The following is a 5,384-nucleotide window of genomic DNA, read 5'->3' as shown; positions in this document are numbered from 1 at the left end:
GGGGCCACCCAGGCATCACCGACTGTAGGAGGAGCATTGGCAAGCAGGAAAGGAAGTGCCAAAATGCACAAATAGAAAACATGACCCCAGAGAAAATAGTCAATTAAGAAAATAGAAAAGAACTTAAAAGAAAAGAGAACGTGATTCTTAATTTACTCAACAAGATTCAAAAAATATATTAGCTACAAAACAAAAAGAATAACTGAAATTGGTAAATCAAATACAGATAATGAGAAGTAATGAAAAATATGGAAAATAAAGTTGGAAGAATCTTCCAGAATAAAGATCAAAAAGTAACAAAATAAATAAATAGGGAGAGAAACTGTACCAAATATCCCACATCTAATAAAAACCCCAGAAGAAAAGAGACAATGGATGGGAGAAAATGATCATCAAATAAATATCAGAAAAGACTTTTCTAGAGCTGAAGCATTTGAGTTTCAGATTGAAGGGTCTTCCAGGGCTGATGCAGCAGGCTCACTTGAGCCCAGGAGTTGGAAGCTGCAGTGAGCTATGATTGTGTCACTGCAGTCCAGGCGGGGCAGCAGAGCAAGACTCTGTCTCTAAAAAAAATTTAAAAGGGTCTACCAAGGTCCTATGTCTGGACACATTCTCATGAAAGATAAGAATATCTTAAAAGCTTTCAGAGAGATAAAAATAAATTCAGCGATGAAGAGTGGGAATGAAAAAGTGATATTTCTCATGAGTAACCTTGGATGTTAGAAAAGTTAAAAAGAGGCCAGGTGTGGTGGGTTATACCTGTAATCCCAACACTGTGTGAGGCCAAGGAGTTTGAGACAAGCCTGGGCAACATAGGAAGACCCAATCTCTACGAAAATTAAAAAATTAGCAGTGTGTGGTGGTGCATACCTACGGTCCCAGCTACACAGGAAGCTAAGGCAGGAGGATCTTCCAAGCCCAGGAGTTCAAGAAAAATAAATAAATAAATAAATAAAATAGAATGGGGTAGAGATTTTTAAAGTTATGTTCATTTTACTTTGTTTTTTTTTTGTTTGTTTTTTTTACCTTAGGTGTATACTATATCCAGCATCGCTCCCCATGTTATCCCTCCTCACCCTCCCCATCCCCCATCCTTCCCCTACTCCCCAAAACTGCCCCCAGTGTGTGATGCAATTGCCTATTAAAATGCATCTGTGAGTTTAATTCCAAATATGAAACATATCAAATGAAGCATAATTTTAAGTAATCAATAAAGAGGAAGAAGAAAGCCCATTGGACCTTAGTGTTGGGAGCAGCCGGTTGTGATACAGGAGTGAGGTAGCTGGACACAGGGCGACTGAGATGCAGCCCTGCTCTCCGAAGCACAACACTTCTTTAAACCATCGTGTGATCCGTTGTCTTTTCACTTACTGTCTGCCTCTCACCCCTCACTCCCAGGAGACTCCTCCTGTCTGTTCGCCACAGTAACTTCAGCAGCTGGAGCACCACCTGGCACTTTTCAATGCATAAATGAGTGCTTATACGGCATTAATATTACCAACATTGTTTATTAGATTTCAATTATAGAAACACAGTTGGATGAAGAATGGGAGACTTAATTGAGGTGGAAAGATGTGTTAAGGCCTGGTGCCATGGCTCCCGCCTGTAATGCTAGCCCTGAGAGGCCGAGCGAGGCAGATTGCCTGAGCTCAGGAGTTCGAGGCCAGCCTGGGCAACACAGTGAAAATCTGCCTCGACTGAAACACAAAAACTTAGCCAGGTGTGGTGGTGTGCACCTGTAGTCCCAGCTAATTGGGAGACTGAGGCAAGAGAATTGCTTGAACCCTGGAGGCAGAGGTTGTAGGGAGCCGAGATGGTGCCACTGCACTCCAGCCTTAGCGACAGAGTGAGATTCCATCTCCAAAAAAAAAAAAAAAAAAGTGTATTAAAGTGTGAATGGCCTTCAGATGTAAAGGTAGAAATGTGGCTGATGGAAGGTGGATCCTGGAGGGGGATGCTGGAGTAGACGGAAAAGGCAGAGACAAGGTTAGAGGTGCCGAGATTCTCATCCAGAAAGTGGAGAGCAGAGAGCTCCTAGAGCAAGCAATAATGCGGAATTATATTTAAAGTTACTTCAAGCTGTTGGCCATTATGAATAATGCTGCTATGGATATTTACTTACATGTCTTTGTGTAGACATGTGCTTTAATTTTCTCGGGTTAATTCCTGTAAATGGAAATGTCTAGAGTCTAGGCAAATGTATGGAGAGAGAAAGCAGAGCGCTGTTTGGCCACTGCTGGGTTGGGAGTGATGTTGGCTTTAAATGGGTAGGAGAACGTTTCTGAAATGACGGGAATGTTCTGAAACACACCCGCACGCACACACACACAAATACAAGTGCCAATAAACACACACACAAAAAAACACAACATCATTAGTCATCAGGAAACTGCAAATTAAAACTACAGTGAGACACAACTACCAGAACACTCAAATATCAGCAGAGACTGTGGTGATGGTTGTGCAGCTCAATAAATTACCAACACCATTCAATTGCACACTTACAATTTATGGCATACAAATTATATCTCAATATTATATTTTAAAAATATAATAAGTAAAACTTCTAGAAGAAAATTATAAGAGAATAACCTTGTGACTTCAGCGTAGGCAGACACTTCAAAAATACACACCCACACAAACACACACACAAACACAAGTGCCAATAAACACACACACACAAAAGCACTTAACATCATTAGTCATCAGGGAACTGCAAATTAAAACTATAATGAGACACAACTACCAGAACAGTCAAATATCAGCAGAGATTGAGCAACTAGAATTCTGAAGTATTATTAATGGGAACATAAAGTGGTGCGTTCACTTTGGAAAAACATTCTGATGGTTTCTTATAAAGCTAAATCCACACAGCATTTCTGCTTCTAGGTGCATATCTGCAAGAAATAAAGACATCTGTCTGCAAGTAAAATACTTGCACAAGAATGTTTATAGCAGCTTTATTCATGATGAGCAAAAACTCACGGAAACAGGCCACAAGTCCATCAACAAACAAACAGAGAGACAACTGACACAGGCAGTGGCATGAACCATCTCAAAAACATTATGCTGAGTGAAAAAGAAAGGCTGTTCATAAAACACTATTTATTGTACAGATGCTTTCTGTATGAGTTATAGAACAAGGAAAATGAATCTACCCTGGAACAAATCTGAACAGTCATTGTCTCTGTGCTGGGGACAGTGTAGGGACTTGGGCAAAACCCTGGGACAGTGGTAATGTTCAGTACCTCAACAGAGACTTCGGCGACACAGGAATATGCATTTGTCAAAACTCATTTGAGAGTAGACTTAAGATCCATGTATTGAATCTTATGTACATTTCATTTCAAAAAGATAAAGAAAGAAAAGGATTGAGCTGAGAGTGGTATTGACTACAAATTGGTATTAGAAACTTTTTGGGGTGATGGAACGTTCTAAGACTTGATTGTGGTCATTACTGTATGGCTGACCCTGAACTCTGGATCAGCATTGAAGCCTGAAGTGTTGATGGTGAAGTGCACTGATGTCTCCAACTTACTTTGAAACTCATCAAAAAATAAGATGGATTGATGACAGAGACAGATGAATGAACAGATGTACAATAAAGCAAGTAGAGTAAGATATTGATTAAAGAATCTATTCTCCTCCCAAGCTCAAGCAATCCTCCTGCCTCAGCCTCTCAAGTCATTAGAACTACAGGTATACATTATCTTGCCTAGCTAACGTTTCTTAAATTTTTTTTTTTCTTTGTAGAGATAGGGACTTGCTATATTGCCTAATCTGGTCTTGAACTCCTGGCTTCAAACAGTCCTCTAGCCCCAGCCTCCCAAAGTGCTGGGATTACAAGTGTAAGCCACTGTGCCTGGCCTCAATTTAATAAATCAGCACAGATATACATTCATATTATTTCACACAATGGAGGTAAAGAACAAAGGAAATAAGACAGAAATTATCTAAAGAAATTATCTCTGAGACATGAGATTGGGGAAGTAAATTAAACTTGGCTTTCATAATAACCTATTCCTTTACCTTTTGATTTTTTTTTTTTTTTTTTTAACCATTCAATGTATTACTTTGATTAAAAAAAAAAAGAACACATGAAAAATGTCTCTGAACCCACAGACACATTCATCAGCTAAAGGGCTGCCGAAGACCTTAGCCCAAAGTTCTCTGCCCACTCTCTGGGTCTGAGTGATTGATGATGTCGGGAAGTGTCACTGCTGGAAGGAACTGGGGCTCAGAACCACTTTCATCTTGTGTCAGAAGTCTGAACTGCATGACTGTCTGGTGTCTGCCAGGTGAAGTGCACAGCTAAATGTGTTCAGATTATTCCAGAATGGGTCATTCTTGGAGTGAGGAAAACAAGTGCCCACAGACAGCTGAAGCACACGCTGGGTTTTTACTGATTCCCAAAGTTATTCCCTTCCTTCCAAAATACAATAGGTTGATCCCTGTGTATTTTGTAAGTGTGATATTGGGTTTCATAATCGTGTGAGATGTGCCTCCCTCAAACCCTGTCATACCACCAGCACGTGACCCATCCCACGTTGTGCACATCATGGCAATTGGAAAGTTAGTCATGATCTCAATGCAAGCAGAAGGGAGAAACTAAGGTGACTTGCACTTGATCCTACTAGCAAATTTAATCTCATTGCAATGAAAGATGCTGGCTCTCATCTGAATCATCTGCTTCTACACTTGATGGTAGGCTGTGCTGAGAAACCTGTTTCTTGCCAAGTGCTCTGTGGCTCTAAAAGCTGGAGATTTTTTGGTTTCAAAATTTCCTAAGTCCAGTGCTTCTGGTTGAGGGTGGCTGCTTTCAGTAGCATCTAGGAACCGCATTGCCACGGACAATCACCATTTATCCATCCAGCCATCCAGCCATCCAGCCATTTATCTAACAAATACTAATGGAATACGGAACATGACACTCATTCTAGGACCTTGAAAAACTGCTGTGGACAAGGATGGACAAGGTCCCTGCCCTTGCGTAACTGACTTTCAGTTATTTAGAGCCACTATAGAAACATGTTTGAATGTCACGAAGTAATTTATCAGGGTTACCTAGGTTAAAAACGATTGAGGTGGAGAAGATATGGTGGAAAGAGAAAAACTCTTTGAGGAGGTGGCATTTTAGCTGGGACAGAAGGTTGAGGATTCAGCTATCAGGAAACTATGAGAAAGAATATTCCAGGTGACAGGGACCAGAAGAACAAAGCCGAGGGGTCAAAAGGAGCTTGATGTGTTTGCAAAACAAAATAAAGGCCATTATGGCTGAATTTTAGTCACATGAGATGAGGTAGAGGAGACTGGGGACATGTCTTTTAGGGCCAAGCAGGTCTTGGTAAGAAATTTGGATTTTATTCTCATTTGAATGAGAAGTC

General features: G+C 40.5%; 1 non-coding gene across 1 annotated transcript; it reads left to right on the top strand.

The window, feature by feature from the left end:
- The first annotated feature begins 4,447 nt into the window (after window positions 1-4,447).
- On the top strand, window positions 4,448-4,547 carry LOC135276886 (small nucleolar RNA U13). The gene has a single exon (XR_010344440.1). It is a non-coding gene; the product is annotated as a small nucleolar RNA U13 (small nucleolar RNA).
- The last annotated feature ends 837 nt before the right edge of the window (window positions 4,548-5,384 follow it).

The sequence above is a fragment of the Aotus nancymaae genome, unplaced genomic scaffold (genome assembly GCF_030222135.1).
Source record: "Aotus nancymaae isolate 86718 unplaced genomic scaffold, 86718_ANA_hifiasm-v0.15.2.pri h1tg000028l, whole genome shotgun sequence".
NCBI classification, from domain to species: domain Eukaryota; kingdom Metazoa; phylum Chordata; class Mammalia; order Primates; family Aotidae; genus Aotus; species Aotus nancymaae.
Note: the sequence above shows the minus strand (reverse complement) of the source record. Positions and strands in the feature narration are given on the sequence as shown.